The sequence below is a fragment of the Protopterus annectens genome, chromosome 4.part1 (assembly GCF_019279795.1).
Source record: "Protopterus annectens isolate FY-2018-M chromosome 4.part1, PAN1.0, whole genome shotgun sequence".
Classification (NCBI taxonomy): Eukaryota; Metazoa; Chordata; order Ceratodontiformes; family Protopteridae; genus Protopterus; species Protopterus annectens.
The window spans coordinates 799,289,808-799,308,222 of record NC_056734.1 but is presented as its reverse complement, the minus strand read 5'-3'; the positions used below and the strand labels follow the sequence as shown (position 1 = coordinate 799,308,222).

Genomic DNA, 18,415 nt, shown 5'->3' with positions numbered 1-18,415 from the left:
GTTTAATTTGTTTCTTTCATGATTTCATTTAAAAATATGCCTGCTATTATGTGGGAAAAATGTTTTGTAGGTTGTTAGGGATAAGAGATTTTTTTTCATAGATTTGTACTAAGCTAACTGTCCTTGCAGGCTATTTTAAGCCTAGCCAATTATCCCTTGTGAGACTTGAACCCTGCACCTTGTGTTTGTAAAGCAAATACCTTAACCATTAGGCCACCCTCCCGATTCTTTACTTTAATAATTCACAAACCATACCATTAGGCTTTCCTGAATGATTAAGAAATATGTTAAACACAGAAAGCTTGTTATCATTTTGCTACAGCACTTAGGTATTTATTCCACCTCTGCTAGACTGACAAAATAAGAAATTTAAATATTTCAGAACTCTAGTGAACCACTGCATATTTTTAACAATGACATGCACTTTTACAGCAGTTAGGAGAGGAGGTAAAATTTGTATCATACTCCAGAACTGAACCATGACTCTTCCAACACACTGAAAATAATAAACTGTTTCTTTCACATTGCATTAGGATCTTAAAGAGATAAATGTCAAAAAGTGGCTTCATTAGATAAGCATTGATTCTTTACAGTTTTCTTGTAATTGGTGCCATTAAAACAAAATAGTACTGAGAGCTTTTTTCCACTTATGCTGCTAAAAGAAATACTCACCAGAGCGAAAAAGTGTTTACTGACAACTTACATTCGGATGCCATGGATGCAGTTTTATATCCGTATAAGGTTGATGTCATACCAAGTGAATTAGCAGTCAGTTTTGAAATGTTGTAAAGTTGTCTCTTGTCTACTTTTCAGAATATCAGGCACAATGCTCTTAGACAGTTTTAGCTCCTTAAAAGTTTCAAAGATATTCCTTTGTCTTGAAAAAACTTCTACAATATGTTTATAATTAGCAGAGCTGTGACAGACTTCTGCTGCAGATGATGTTGTATTCTTTGGTTAGTGTGAGAAACCGCCTCAAATGGTGGGTGTTATCACACAAGCCACATTTCCTGTCTATTAAGAAGACATGCATAATAGTATGGTATAGCATATTTTAATTGATGACTGACAGGGAAAATGCTAATGCACGAAGCTAATGAGCAAGCATCTAGATTATTCTGAGAAGTACACTGAATACAGAATGAAGTTTGGGAAATATGCAATATAAAATTTGATGAACATCTGCAGAGAAAGATTGATGTGACTTCTTAGTGCATGCCTTAATGACGGAGCCATTAAGTTGCTGTAGGCATATAGTTTTGCATATTTTTATATTTCTGATCAGTACCCCCCCCCCCCCCAAACATGTCATCCTCAATATATGCACAAAAATTCAAAAAAATGAAATAATCTCACACACAGGCATACATACATGAATGCACATTTCTATGTGCATATGTCTATGTGTGTGATTTTAGGATTCTCTAGAGGTGTTCAGGTGCCTGGCACTCAAACCCCTGTCTCAGAGCCAAGGACTAGAGTGTCTTGTAGATTGTGTAGGCAGCTGCTGCTTATGCTCAAACTCGAATATGACTACTACCAAGCAGCCATGGGGAGGGAGTACAGTTCACTCTAATACTCGAGTATGAGTTTGGACAAGCAGCAGTGTGGAGGGAGTGCTGTTCACTGTGATATTCTTGAATGAGTTTGGACAAGCAGCTATGGGGAGGGAGTACTGTTCACTTTAATACTCTAGTATGAGTTTGGACAAGCAGCTATGGAGAGGGAGTGTTGTTCACTCTCAAACTCCATTATGAGTTTGGACAAGCAGCAGTGGGGAGGAAGTGGGAGGGGGAGTTTAGGGTTTAGGATTATGGAGTGAAATGGAATTTTAGGGTTAGGGAGCAGGAAAAGAGTTTTAGGTTTAGGGATCAGGAAGGGAGTTTTAGCATTAGAGAGCCTTCAAGAAATTTAGGTTTAGGAAGGAGAAAGGGAGCTTTAGGCACACAGGGCAGGAAAGGAGTTTTGGGGTTACATTGGTTAGAGCTAAGATTCTGTTATGCTTATGGGAGCTAAGCAGTTATGAGAGATCAAGTTAGTGGTAGTTTAAGCGCATGCCTATTCAAGCAAGTGGCAGCAAGCAAGTGTAATGCAAGCAGACAGCAAGCAAGCCTTTGTAGTAGATCCATGATTTTATGTATACACACACACACACACACACACATATATATATATATATATATATATATGTGTGTGTGTGTGTGTGTGTGTGTGTGTGTGTGTGTGTGCGTGTGTTCCTGTATTAACGGTAGGTCCACAAACCACACATGGTCATGTATTTTACGTTGAAATATAAAATATCAGTAAAGTATATATTCAAATTCAGAGCCTAAGTAGAACATTAAAGAGTTTGTTCTTATATAAAAAAAAACAAAAAAATAAAAAAAGTAAAGCTTCTATTTAAAGTACACACCCCGCCCTCCATATATCAACTCTGACGTCACACAACAGCAGGGGGAAAGGAAAAATTGCAACTCTGTGCAGTAGTGCAACCTCCCCAAAAAATGCCAGCATTGTGAGATCAGGCATTTTTTGATCTCAAAAGCCAGTGTTTAGAGTGTTTAATAATAAGCATACTGTGGGTTTTACCTCCATTTAAAATGAGTTTGTCTGAGTGGAATCAGTGACAGATTCAAATGAAGTGATTTTGTAAGTCATACTTGATGTTGCTGACACCTTTACCTATTCTTGGGGTTATTAAATCATAATTACAAGAATGGTTTTCTTACCTGGGAGGTCAGTCAGGGGGTTGTTGATAAAGAAGGCTAAAGGAAAGGGCATGAGGGTTAAGAAATACATTTGTTTTCCAGGGTGTGTGTAGATATGGAAGGTGTAGGCGATGAGATGAGAGGCATTTTTATATCAAGAAGTGACTTGAATCATTTTCAGTAATGTTTGGAGGATGTGAGAGAATATTTTGCCTGTTTTTGGAATATGTTTCATGACTACTTTTAACTACTATTTAGATTTCAGTGTTCAGCTGTCAGTATTGGGTAGAGAAGGTGAAAATTGTTAGTAGACTCCTACAAATACCAACTTTTTTCTCAGCTGTAGGTTCATAGGCATCTACTAGGCTAACAAGCACCAGTGCCTTTATAAATGTAGCTGTGGAACCCAACCCAATTGTGCCCCTATGTATTATGTGCGTTTATTAGGAGGGTGTATGTTAGGAAGTTTCTAAATGTTATGGGCTGGGTATGATAGTTTGGGCATTACTATCTGCCTGTGTCTCTCAGAGGCATGGGGGCCACACCCGGGGTAGATTTCCAGTTTCTCATTTACTGCTTGAGTTAGTTAAGAGACAGGTACAGTCCAGCACAAAGGTTGTCCTTTGGGGAATTGGACATAGCGTGCTGTGTATAGGTATGAAAATATTAGCTAAGTCAATCATATGATCATCTGAATTGTTGAGAGAGTAAAGAGGAATCCAGCCAATGAAACTTTCTGGAGTATAAGATTGTCTTCTCGACCAAAAGTTAAAGAGTGTCTAAAGATGATAATGGGGATTTTAGTTGTTTAGTTTGGCCTAAAGAATGTAAAGGGTCACTGAGAGGTACCTGGCCATTTCTAAGGAATCAGCATTGGCAAAGTAATGTTGCTAAGCATGCCATAATGAATGCAATAAGCACAGTATCTGAAAGTGAGTTGCTGCGGATAGCAGGTTGGGGTGAGTGGGTTCCTTAATAACCTGAGTGAATTTGTAAAAGAAGAAATGATACTTAAATCAGTTTAAGAGGTTACCAGGCCAGTTAATGCCATATATATGGATGAATTCATTATGGGAGGACAAAGAAACAAGAATGTTGAAAAGGGAGAAGTAATTAGTAGTGGACAGACATGACTAGTAGACAGAGGTAATATGCACTTTTTCTTATGTTCATAATGCAAGAAGATTTATGGAGAAAGAAAAAGAAAGAAAGGAACCTTGGCACCTTAATCACCTGCACAGTTATTCCATTGCATGTTTTGTGTAGTACAGATAGGTGGATGGAGGGAGACATCTAATTCTATCCAAGTTTCTGTAAATTGCAGGTATGACTGGACTGTGGGTATCTTGTCATGTCCCAGTTTGGTCATACTGTTGTTTACACTACAGGCCCAAGTATGACAAGTGTTGAGGTCTTTAGTTGAAAGAAGAGAGGTAGAGTTAGTATCAGGTGTGGGGGTATGAAGCATGTCAGAGTTAGTATCAGGTGCGGGAGTATGAGGCATGTCAGAGTTAGTATCAGGTGCGGGAGTATGAGGCATGTCAGAGTTAGTATCAAATGTGGGAGTATGAGGAACGTCATGGGTAACTTCAGCATCTCCTTGGAATAAGGAGATATCACTGCATAAAGGTGTAAGGGCACAATTAAGGAATATGTTTGCACAGAAGGGGATAGGTATAAAAAGTGGTCCAAAGTATTGTGCAGAACATACAGAGTTAAATACATTAGAAGGAGGCTGAGAAACATTAAGGACAGTGATGAGTGAAGGCTTATAGATTAAAAAATATGTGCACAGATGGGAAGAGTTGATTAGCAGGAAGTGGAGAGTGGGTCCAGCAGAAATGTATACATAAGCAAAGTGTGTGTGTGTGTGTGTGTGTGTGTGTGTGTGTGTGTGTGTGTGTGTGTGTGTGTGTGTGTGCGTGTGTGCGTGTGTGCGTGTGTGTGTGTGTGTGTGTGTGTATATATATGTGAGATGAATCTATGAATCAGTAAGGAGACTGAGGAAAAAGTGATACAGGAAGACAGGAGGATGGGGAAAATAATGTACGATTTTATTGAAGATGTACATTTACAGGTAGTACTGAACTCACCAGTGGTATAGAAAAATGTACAGCACTAAGGTGTGGAAAGATTAATTGAGAAGAATCCTCAGAAAAATGATAGAGGAGTGTAAATGGAAGGATAAATGTAGCTGCCAGTAGCATTCCTGTAACACTTAGAGAAGAAAAATTCTCTCAGTTGTGTTGGAGGTGGTTCGAGAAATAATGTACATGTAGATTTAAACTGAGCTGAAAAACATCAAGAAAATAAAAATAGTTTGCTCAGTCATCTAACTTCAGTTCAAGATACCTCTTCAGAGTTATGTAAGAATATAGTCATTACATGTATTTTCAAAGAAAAAGATATTCATAATTTTACTGATGTTTATGGGTCATATATTCCCACATCCCCCCAGCTGGGTATTATATATTTTCTGTCTCAACTCTTCTAGTTATCAGTTCCAGAGTCACAGCACCAGGTGGGGGGGGGGGGGTCTTCCTATTTGTTGTCTACTTAAAGTGAATGATCTTTTCTTCTTTGTGTGCAAAATCATGATTCCCATACTTGGACTATGCAAAATTTAACTATTTCACACTTGTTTTCCAAACTCTGTAACTTCATTTCATTTTTATCCTGCAGTTTTTAGTACTTTGTATTATGTTTTTTATTTCCAGTGCCAGATAGACTGAGACCTCATTTCAGCAATGATAGATCTACATAATCCACATAATAGAAGACTCTGGAAAGCTGTAATTTTCACGTTTAATTTTTCTAATCTGGTTGACTACTGTCATAGTTGTATGACTAAGTAAGCACCAAGGAAGGATGTGAGAACATTGACAGTCATTTTCACACAAGTTTGTTCAAATCCATTTATACCTTAATAAGCCTCTGGTCAGAGGAAAGTTTCAGCTTGTGTGTGTCACATAGTCATACTCAGCCATAAGGTAGGGGGTGGCTTAATGACTGTCATTACAGAAGAGAAGTGAGAGAACAATATTGTTGTCATGGGCTGATCAAGCCATACTGGTATCAGTATAAAGAAAATGGCTGCAGGTGATTGTTGAGTTGTTGTTCTGGTTTCAGCTGAGCATTTCAAGGGGATCATGATCCTTCATAAGCTGAAAAGCATATCCAAGGAGTAGCTTCAGAGCCCAGCAGATGGCGAGTAATCATTCTGCACATCTGAAAAGTGCTGCCTTGGTTTCATAAGCTACCTGCTCAGGAAAATAATGAGTTGTTTCTCTTGCAGCTGCTTAGGAAAATTACCACCAGCTCAATGTCTGAGGCAGATATTTCACCACTGACTCATTTTAATGTGCAAAGTATTAAGTATGCATTGAGGACTGTATCCACATCAGTGACCCTTTCCCCAAGTCTTGGGTACATTGCACATATACAAAGTATACTGCACTTACCAGATCCTTAAGTAACAGAGTGAGGTATAGCTGTCTTGTAATAAAAAAGTAGGCTGGTTACCTACAACTGAAAAAGCAACCCTTCTTCCAGGCACCCTGATATTTAAGATATTAAAACTAGGATATTACTCACCTCTGCTGTAGGTGGATTGGACACTCTAAATTGGCCCTAGGTTTGAATGCTTGCATATGTGTGCCTTCTGTGGAAGGTTGGGCACGGGGCTGGCAACTCGACACCGTAAAACTCCACTGCCAATCATGAGTGGACAGGTGATCCACTATGGCGACCCCTAACCGGGAAAAGCCGAAAGAACAAGAAGAAGAAGGAGAAAATTCTATGAAAAGAACAAAGATATTCTGTAAGAATCTCTTCAGAATGTCCAAAAAGCAGACAATGACCACCAGAAAGAAGAAATAACTTATATGTGTTTCAGGGATACAAGCTGAGGAATTCTACATTTACTGCCAACACATGCTTGCTTTTAAAGAACCAATTTAAAATGTATACACAACTTGTATCTCCCTGTTGATATTTGTAATTGGTCTTTGTAAAGTACAATAATTGTAATATTTACTGTGATTTGAATAATAGCTTCATGTATGTCCTGTCTCACTATGTACAGATATGTAAAATACTTCCTTAACTTAACTTCAGTGTTGCATTCCAGGTTCTTTCAGCATATTCCTAATAGCTGCATTAACAGAAGTTTCCCAATTTCAGAACAGAAGTCAGTTATAGAGCCAGGGAGCCTACTACTGTGTCTAACTCCATTACCTTTGATGACTACCAAATGTATGGCAACAGTGACAGCTTACTTAGGGTCTGTATTAGATAAACAAAAGTTTATCTAATCGAACGCTGGCATGAGCGAAAATCCCGGAACCTGAAACTGCAATTGTGAGATCGCGATATAGTGAAGATGGGAATATTTGCCCTTTCCTCACTGTAGTGTGATCTCGGAGTTGGAATATATATTTAGTGGGGGATGTGAGGGGCACAGCTCCCCACAATTGTAGTTTTGAATACCAGGATTTTCGATCATGTCAACGTTCGGTAAGATAAACTTTCGTTTATCTAATATAGACCCCTTACTTATGCATGAAAGTGTTACATAAGTGACTGGCTTCTACGGTTTATATACCAGGGGCAGTCTGATCCAACTCAGGGATTTTCTTTTCATGTTGTTCCCATGCTTGTGAGCTATGCTTAGTATGGTGATTTCACAGTTTTGACTCAGGCAAAACACTTTTTGCTTATTACCACCAATATCTTATGATTCCGCGGTGGTGCAGCGGTAGCATTGTTGCCTCACAGCAAGAGGTTTTCCAGTTTGATTCTTGGCTGGAATGCAGGGAGTGCCTTCTGTGTGGAGTCTGCATGTCCTACTCGTGGTTTGGTGGGCGTTCGAAAGACATGCATAAATGGGCATGCCTTCGCTGAAAGTTGAACATTGAGCTGGCACCTCGGTGTTCGTGAAAATCTACTACCAATCATTAGTGGACCGGAGTTCCACTGTGGTTACCCCTAACCGAGAAAAGTTGAAAGACAAAAGCAACAACCACCTATATCTTATGAGTCTAACTGTCCCTGGGCAGTGATATCCATTGTGTCAAAAAGTAAAATGTCAGCAGAATAATGTCCTAAAACACTTAAGCTTGAGATAGCTATGCTACTTGTGGATACTTTATGTTTTGCTGCATGGGAGTTTTGCAGAAGCAGCACCATTTCTAGCAGACCAAACACAGGGGTTTCCAGGAAAAGTTGATCACAATTCACATGTCTTCCTTTGGGATCATGATGTTAAAGGATGTATCCCCAGGAGGTTTAGCTAAGGACTCATTCCAACAGGATTTCAAAAAGTGAATTCTCCTTAGACAGATATGAATGGTATATACTTTCCATAATGTTACACCTGCTTGGAGGACTAAGCATTATGTAGCCGTGTATTCCTCTATCCACTTGGTTGAATATGAAATATTCTCTTAGCTATCAAAAATGGCTTCTCCAAAAGAACAAAACTTACTGCCATTTCCGTTTCCCCTCAGTAAAGTGTAAAAAGTCATGAGCACGGAGGAAAAATAATGAAAGTAACAGTAGCACCAGTAGCAGTTACAATCAACTGTACAGATTTTGCAGAATGTCTGGATTTTGGCCTCATATTTTTGGTCTGTTTTTCAATAAAATTGTGGTTTTGTGGCAAATTACTGGTAATTCATTAAAGATTGAAGTATAAAAATGACAGACATTTGAGTTTCAGACTTCATATCCTTTAGAAAATTCATGTTAATGCAAAACATTTTATTTTATCAACTTTCTAAGTTTGTAAGAACAATATTTAAAAATTGTCCCTATTTTTGGGCCTTTGTCACACTTTTATTTATGGCATTGTCCAGATTTCTTCCTCTAAGAGGTTGAGAGGTATGGTTACAATGACATACATGAGCAAGTAGACAGTATTGAATAGTTTATGTTCTTGAACCATTCTTGAATCGGCTGTCCCTACCCTCTGGAAATCTTTCTTTACTATCCCGCTTCATAAAGGTGGAAACTTCACTGAACCTTCAAACTACCGACCCATTGACATTCTATCCCCCCTCTCTAAGATACTAGAAAAATGCATCCACTCTCAGATTCTCAATCACCTCCTTGACCACCACTTGCTTACCCCCTCCGCAACACTGATTTTGACCCCACCACAGCACCACCACTGCTCTCCTCTCCTTCACACACACCATTGCAGAGGCCCTAGACAGCAATAAACTCATTTCCTGTCTCTCCAAAGCTTTTGATACAGTCTCTCATCCTTTACTATTATCCAAAATTGCTAGCCTACACCTATCCCCCTCCTCACTTGCTTGGTTCAATAGTTACCTATCTGCCAGGGAACAATTTGTCAAATGGCTCTCAGCCTCCTCCCTCTTTCTTCCCATCTCTACTGGTGTTCCTCAAGGCTCCATCTTAGGGCCTCTTTTGTTTAACATCTTCACCAATGATCTTTTTACCTCTTGTAAAGAATCATCACTCATTCAATATGCTGACAACGCCACACTTATCTCCATCTCTGATAACATTTCCGAACTACACTCCCTAACCCAACAAGCCACAGAACAATGGCTTTCTTAACCTACTGATCCTAAATCCCAAAAAGACTAAACTCCTACTTTTCCTTCCCTGTTCTCATTCTCACCATAAAACCTCCTTTGTTATTACATCTTCTAATAATACAAGTATCCAACCTGATAATCACACAAAATCCTAGGGGTCATCATCGATGATGAACTAAAGTTTAACCTACACATACACCAATCTATAAAAAGAACACACCAGAAATTAGGCCTACTTTATCGAAACAAAAAAATTCTAACTCCTGATGCTAGACTTACTCTGGGACAAGCCCTCCTCCTCCCTACTCTTCTATATGCCACCCCAGTATTAACCAACATTTAGACCACCACTCTTAACAAACTCCAACAAACATACCATAAAATAGCCAGATTCGTTACTAACTCCCCATACAACTCACACCACTGCATTGCTTTAAACTATCTCCAATGGCTTGAACTTCCCCAACTACTGCTACTTTATCAATTTCACATGCTACACTCTATAATTTATAAACCCTCCTTCTGTCCATCTGCCTCCTCCTTAGTCTCTATCTACAGTCCATCCTGAACCCTCCGCACTTCTGATCAACAACTACTTGATATTTACCAGCCTACAAAGTCTGTAGGGAAACTACTCTGTAAACACTCAGTCGCCCATGCCTGGAACAGACTTCCCCTTGACTTGCGTTCAATTTCACACACCTCCAACTTTAAAAATGAACTAAAAACATATTTTCTCAATTCAAGGACCTGCCCTTGCAATGACACCACTTAGCCCCCCCCACACTTGCGCTTATTGAAGACCCTACTTAGTCCCCCTACACACCTCACATAAGGTATTTGCATAATTCCACACATATAGCAGCAATATATATATATATATATATATATATATATATATATATATATATATATATATATATATATATATATATATACTTTGTTTTACTCTCAGCCTATTGCGGTATCTCACAATAAAAATTTATGTTTCATATTTTTCATTTTTGTTTCCATTCTCCATACTTGGAACTTTAACTTGTATGTATGTACTCAACAAATGTTAAACCTTTGTTCTGTATAATTGCTTCTCACCTCATATTTTTGTGTAGTTTTATACTTTGTAAGTGAAATTTATTTGTAAATGTATAATTGCTTCTCACCTCAATACATTTGTGTAATATTATACTTTGTATTAGAAATGTATCATTGGAGCTTTTCTCCTCGGGTCTCCATTGAAAATGGGCCACAAGCCCAGTTGGACTAACCCGGTTAACAAATGTCAATAAATAAATAAATAATACATAATGTTTTGTATATAAAATGCTTTCTTCAACAACAACGATTACATATCCTATAGAAACCTTGCAATATTAGGTTTAGTAACTATCTTAAATGAAACATATACATAATAATAAAAAAATGCTAATAATAAAATACATCAAAACAATTAAGAAGTCCATTTTTCAAATACCTTCCAGATTGGATATTACAGGGATAATGAAACTTCCAAGGGTGGAGAGGCTTTGGGCATCATAGCGTCCCTGAGTGGTATATTATTTCCATGGTGGTTTGATAGTGTTAATGTTTATATAGTAAAAGCATTACTGAGGGGTGGTGGTGAGGGATATAGTACATATTTAGTTATCTTTTTAGTGAGTAACTGATTCATGAAAGTCTATGTCTGTAAAAAAATTTTAACCTAGTCTGACATTGTGCAGATTCTGAGTTAGTTGTATTCAGTAAAGGGGTGTAGATGTAAACCCCCATGCATGGATGGTTTGGGAGGCTTGCCTTCTTTTTTTCTAGGCAACACTACCCTGTAGGACAGTATTGCTTGCTTGCTCCATTGTTGTTTATTATTCCTTTTTATCTATGTTTATAAATGACTTCTTGCACGCTTAATAGGGGTTAATTTACCTTACTTGATTCAGTAACCAATTGAGATCCTTCTACAGAACTAAATGAAGTACTGTTAATCTTCTGTCAGTGACCTCTTCACTACTGACGAAGCCATACAGGTGAAACAAACATAGTGTTTCACTAAAGTTTTTGATAGTGTCCATTTTCACTGTTATTTACTTTTAGCTATTTTATTTGTATTCCTTTTGCTATGTTTGATATACTAGTGCAAAATTCCATTTTCTTGCTTTAATCAAATAAGACATGCAACATATTGCCCATTAAAGCTTATTCCCAGCTATATAAGGGGGTTTTGACCCACATTAGTTGTGAGGGAGAGCAATCCTGAATGTCTGCTCTGGATCCCATCCATTCTAAAGAGCCCAGTCTGAAGGGTATGTATTGTGGTAATGCCCATATGCATCTCCATTATATGAACCATTGATGTTGCCCAAGAAATCATTAGCAGGTGCCTATAAAAGTAAGAGAGATATTAAGGGGCTTACAATGTTACATCAGTATTAAATATATACCAATATAATATTATGATATGGCACAAAGTATCCTGGGGTGCCTCATAGCTTATGCTTTAGACTTTGTAGATTGCCTTTCTTAGCTGTGCTGGACAAGCGTTTCTTATTCATTCACAGACAATAGAGATTCTGGACCTTATTATGTGGCTTATATACATGCTTTTATTTTAGGATGTGAACTGCAGTGAACCCTTCTGGTATATAGTTTTATGTGATCCAGTTGGTAGGATGCTTCCCTTTATCTGAACTACCCCTCCCAACCACACAAAATTCTGTGGTATGGATGAAAAGGTTCAAGATGCACTTATTTGATGAATATATTATACACAGATTTATACAAAATGTGAAGATAAATAGGTTCATAGGTAGGTACTAGGCTATCAACCCTACGGCCTATGTAAGCCTAGCCAACAAGGTTCCCTGGCTTTCACCACCCATGGATGCTATTTACCTGCACACCTGTCTAGCAGGGCCACCAAAGTGATTCCCAGTGTGAATTTCCTATTACCCATCCACTCATCAAGATTCTTCTTGAAGAGTGCTAGTGAAGAACTCTGCTTGACATAGATAGGTAGCTTGTTCCAGAGTATGGGAAGTCTCTGGAACAGGAATCTGTCCCTCCAGCATGTTCTGTTAATTGTGGTGATAAGGTTTAGGTCTCTAGAGGGTGTGGCTCTGAGGGATTGGGATTTCTTTAAGTGTAGCATGTCCAACAGCTCTGGGTTTGACATAGCTTTGTATGTTAGGCAGAGATCACCTTGGAATAGACAATATGCTACGAAGTAAAGCAGATGTTTTTTGAGGCAGTCAGTTTAGGGTAACTGTTTGAGTCCCATAATCCTCTTTGTGAGGTATTTTTGTGGCCTTTCCAGCTGTTGTAGATGCCTTGTAAGGTACATTCCAAAGGGGGCATTGTACTCAATAATGGGTTAATTAAAGAGCCGAGTAGAGGTGGACAATGACCTCTTTTTTCCTGGATGAGAACCCTTTCATGATGAGGTGTGCTATGTAGAAGAATTTCCTGACTACTCTGGTGATGTGATTATCATGGAGAGGCTACTGTGCATTAGAGACCCGAGGTCTCTTATTACACCTTCAGCGTTAAGTAGGCTGCCACCTATGTGGTAGTCCATGGGTACAGGGTTTTTACCAAAGGGAATGACAATGCACTTTTTGGCTTTGAGCTTGAGGCCATAGCTCTGACACCAGGCATCAATCTCAGCGAAGCCCTTTTGCAAGATGTCCATGTCGTTTGGGGACTAGACTATGGCACCCAATTTGCAGTAATCTGTGAACTTTGTCAGCCAGAGGCCCTCTGTGCTGGCCTGTACTTCAGAGAAGTAGATCCCTAACAGGAGGGGACCCAAGACTGAACCCTCCGGTACTCCACTTGTCACAGGTTTGGAGTCAGATTTGAAGTCCACAGTTTTTACAGTGTGGGTTCCGTCAGTGAGCCAGTTGGTGACCCATCTCATGACATATGGATTTATACCCTGCTGGGTGAGTTTATCTGTGATACCAGAATGGGGGATGGTGTCAAAAGCTTTGGCGAGGTCGAGATAGGCTGTGTGCACTGCACGACCCTCGTTCACAGCTTTGGGGACTGTTTCAAATAAGTCAATCAGGTTTAGGAGATATGATCTGCCCTTCACAAATCAGAACTGGGTGGGGTCCAGAGTTTGGAGGTTATCAATATCCTTGTTTATGAGTTCCATGATAATATGCTCCATCGCCTTGCAGAATAGCCTCATCAGGCTAATAGGGCGATAGTTCCCAGGGTCCATGGTGACTCACCCTTTGTGGGGTGTTAGGGAAATGGATGGATTATGTGGGACCTTTTTAAGGTCTGACCCAGTTTTTATAACATATGTCTGCCTTTCAAGTCAAAAACTAAAGAAAAACAGAAATGGCAGAAGGTCACTGATAAACGGTTCACAAACCACAGAAAATAGCGTATAAGAGTTTAATTTCCGCTTTCGTCACAACTTCATCAGAATACAACAAGTACAAAATTCAAACAGTTTAAATACCCCAATCAATTAAAACTCAATTAATCTAAATCAAGTAAAATACATAATATTAAAAATATTTATGCATTGAAAAAAGACATTAAATCTATATCTTTAGACATAACTAATTTACGATGTTTTAAAAAACACTTCAAATTAATGCTTTCATTAAGTCCCGGAAAAATGTCAGATTTTAGTCTAACTTGCCATAAAGACTCCCGCTGTTCAACATAATTTTTGAAATCCCCAGCCCTCCTATCTGTTTTACATATTTCCAAAACAGAAAATAAAAATTTTTTGTAAGTAGAACATATGATGGAATGCTTATACAAAGCATTATTATGATCTTTGATTTTAATAGCATACAAATGTTCTTTAATGCGGGTGGCTAAAGTTCTCGTAGTCATCCCTACGTAGAAAGCAGGGCAAGTAGAACACATACTAACATATACAACACCGCAAGTGTTACAGTCAACAAATTCAGATACTTTGAAGTATCTGAATTTGTTGACTGTAACACTTGCGGTGTTGTATATGTTAGTATGTGTTCTACTTGCCCTGTTTTCACGTAGGGATGACTACAGAACTTTAGCCACCCGCATTAAAGAACATTTGTATGCTATTAAAATCAAAGATCATAATAATGCTTTGTATAAGCATTCCATCATATGTTCTACTTACAAAAAATTTATTTTCTGTTTTGGAAATATGTAAAACAGATAGGAGGGCTGGGGATTTCAAAAATTATGTTGAACAGCGGGAGTCTTTATGGCAAGTTAGACTAAAATCTGACATTTTTCCGGGACTTAATGAAAGCATTAATTTGAAGTGTTTTTTAAAACATCGTAAATTAGTTATGTCTAAAGATATAGATTTAATGTCTTTTTTCAATGCATAAATATTTTTAATATTATGTATTTTACTTGATTTAGATTAATTGAGTTTTAATTGATTGGGGTATTTAAACTGTTTGAATTTTGTACTTGTATTCTGATGAAGTTGTGACGAAAGCGGAAATTAAACTCTTGTACGCTATTTTCTGTGGTTTGTGAACCGTTTATCAGTGACCTTCTGCCATTTCTGTTTTTCATATGTCTGCCTTTACTTCAGGTGCTTAAAACTTCTGAGAGGTATTGTGTAGCATTAAACTGTCTTACTTGCCTTTTCTTGTCGACTGTGCCACATTTCTCTTTAAAAGAAATGTTTAAGTCAGGAAATAAAAAAAATAATAAAGTCCAAGAAATAATATAAATAAGAAAAAGTGAAATGCAGTATATGACACATAACTTGAAGGCCGTATCAGGGTTGGTTAGGGATAGTATGAGGACATGCTTTTTCTTTCTCTCTTTATAAACAAAAAATATAGATTATAGTAAACACAGGAAATGGCTTTCCTGATGAAGATGAAGGATGAAAATCAGTGGGAGACTTCAGGAATGCGTGAGAAATAAGTAAGGTAAACATGGAAAAGATTAGAGGAAAGCATACAATTTCTACATATGTTCCATATTTATTACATCATATATATTCTGGCATTCAATATACTTTTCCTGTTACTTAATCAAGTTATGTCTTGAGTACCATCTATGTCATGCAAGAAAAACAAATGGCAACTGTTAACATATTTGAACATTGGATAGTGTACAGAGAGGTGTGTGTGTGTGTCTTAATATCTGTTTCTATATCTATATATATATCTATATCTAATATATATATATATATATATATATATATATATATATATGTATATATACATATATATATATATATAAATATATATCTATATATATATATATATATATATATGTGTGTGTATGTGTGTGTGTGTGTGTTTGTGTGTGTGCATATATATATATATATATATATATATATATATATATATATATATATATATATATATATAAAATTAGGTTTACTATTGAAATTTTGAAAATGCAATCATCAGCTGGGTACAATGTCAACCTAAAATGTAAAACTCTGCAATGCTGATCAGGCATACACATAGAAACTGAATACATTGACACCTGTAGTTCGATGTATTCAACATAGCAGTGGGCGATGTCAGCCATATAAGCTATACAGCGTAATGTACCGTTAAAATGTCCAGTCAATGGCACATGATTTTTGCTATTTTGCAGGGGGGTAAGCCCCCCTGCACCCACCTCACCCCCTGCAAATTATATATACCAACTCCGAGATCACACTACAATGAGGAAATGGGTAAATTCCCTGTTCCTCACTGTACTGTATTCTCCATTGACAATACCGAACTCAGACTATCGAATTACACTGCACATTTGGTATTGTGCATTTGATGTAGTCTGGTTCGGTATTGTGCCCTTTTGAAAAATGCCTTTCTGACACATGCCATTTGAAATTGCAATAGGAAACCATATATATATATATATATATATATATATATATATATATATATATATAGTGTGTGTGTGTGTTAAAACTTGATCATTTAGCATGCAAGCATTTAGATTGTTCAGAAGAAGTTAACTGTATATCTATAACCATAAGTATAAAAGAAAGTGAAAGAAGAGATAAATGTCTCAGGTTTTACCAGTTTGTAACTTGCAGTTTCCATCATTGTATTACCAATAGGATTCCCTCACACAGAATGGAAGGCAGTAATAGAATGGCAACTCATCCAATGACAGCGCATGCTTCCTAGAATAACTTTCCACTTACTGTGGTACACATAATCTAGACACATTTCCAAAAGCGAAAATCCATTCAGTTATTACAGCGATTTGACTCATATGTTACAATCACTAATCTACATTTTGAGCATGTGGAAGGAGGGAAGGTTTACAGAAATGACAACAAGTAAGAATTCACTGAGATGTAATGTCAGATGAGATTATGATTCACCAAATGGGAACTGCACATTTCCTTTTTGCCAGTTTACATTCAGATAATAGAAATGTAGATAAAACTGAAACATCAAGTACATTTTTCATAAACAAACCAGTAATATGGTTGGGACAGGTGTCATCAATTTGTTTTGGTACGTCACAGTAATTAACTCTTCAGTCTGATTCCTGATTAAGAGGATGTCTTCTGTATTGATTCCATACTGTATCAATCAGATATTGCCAGGTATGTCAGTCTCATCCAGTATATCAAGTCCTGCCACAAGTGAGCCCTAAGGGGTGTGTGTGTGTGTGTGTGTGTGTGTGTGTGTGTGTGTGTGTGTGTGTGTGTGTGTGTGCGTGCGCGTGCATTGTTTGTTTGCTTAATGCGCTACACAGGCCTCTACCCAAGATTAGTTTCTCTGCCTTGCATGCACCAAGTGATTGGATAGTGATTAGGTTTCAGCTCATGACTGTCCCTTAACTATATTAAGTGGATAATCATAGAATGAATAAATGAAAGTCATCACAAAATGAGTATAACATGATGCAAAAAGTGTCATTCTATTTCTAATGTCATACTTGCCGGTAATGACTTTTGTGTACACTACCTATACAATAACAATATTTTCCCATAGGATAACTGTCACATTGTTTGGTTGGAGTGCTGGAGTGTGTTTATCTGCCACACTTCCCTTTCACATGTATTTTAACTCAAATGAGGAAATCTGTATTGTTCTTCGCACTGATGTATCGAATGCATACTCACCATATAGCTCAGTCTGAAGGGTGTGTGTTGATGCACCGCAGCCATAACAATATTTTCTTTTTTAAAACTTGCCTTTCTTTCTACTAATTCTAGTCCTGTATCTCCCGTGACATCTTTACATTTATGCACAGATTAAAGTAACATTGCTTGCACAGTGTAGAACTGAGTACTGGTTGGTACATTGTGCTTCTGTGAAAGCGGAATGATCCAAAGAACAGTTTGCATAAAACTGATATTTATTGAATAAAAAATATTGCTAAAGGGGGACTGGGGCCTCATAGGGCAAATAGATATGGAGAATGCTAATGACAGCACAATATAATGATTTTTCTGAAGTTCTTTGCATTCTTCTACATCCTGAGATTCTGAGTAAAGCCACATTATAATATATGGCTCTGATTACCTTTGCAAGTATGTAATTCTGCTTATTGGTCTGATCTCTTCCACACCAATGTGGTAAGTAAACTGTAAAAGTAGTACTACTTCCTATCTGATCAATCAATTGATGAATTGCTCCGGACTACCATGTCAAAGGAACAGCAAATCATCCAGGTACTGATAATGAGCCTTACAGTATTTAAATAGGGGAAAGTGAAACAACACATCCAGCTCCCACTTTAGCAAAACTCCATTGGCAAGATAAAAGCACTTAACCTTAACTTTTATATATATTTATTCCTTGAGTCTACTTGTCGTTTCATCAGTTTTTTTTTCTTTTTATTTATTTATTTTTAACCAATATCGGCCTTCCCGGTTAAGTCTTATAATATTAAAACCTAAAAGAAAATGTATATTACTTCTAAATGTTAGTGTTTTGACACCATTTAATTTCTTTAGTCTTATCTTTAACGTTACAGTTGCTATGTTGGATGAGCAAATTTTTAGCATGTCACATAAAGGACTTAACCTGATGATTTTATTTACACTGCATTTGAGTTGTGTTCTGTCAAAAAAGTTCTTTATTTAATTTCTTTATTTATATTTATTTACCACAGCAGTGCAGTAATCTCAATGGAACAATTACTGGGACAGCCAGGGTGAATAGCGTCACATGAGAAATGAGCAAAACA

The 18,415-nt window shown here is 37.4% G+C and overlaps 1 protein-coding gene across 5 annotated transcripts in view; it reads right to left on the bottom strand.

Moving 5' to 3' along the window:
• P2RY13 (purinergic receptor P2Y13) overlaps positions 1–18,415 on the bottom strand; it is a 252,408-nt gene that overhangs the window by 102,600 nt on the left and 131,393 nt on the right. For 2 of the 5 annotated variants that reach the window (XM_044070545.1, XM_044070549.1), the window contains exon 1: positions 673–948. The exons of 2 other annotated variants lie outside the window; for them this stretch is intronic. The gene's annotated coding sequence lies outside the window, so the exon portion shown is untranslated. Of the gene's footprint in view, positions 1–672; positions 949–18,415 lie in introns of those variants that run through there. One more of the 5 variants, XM_044070548.1, reaches the window with a different exon arrangement.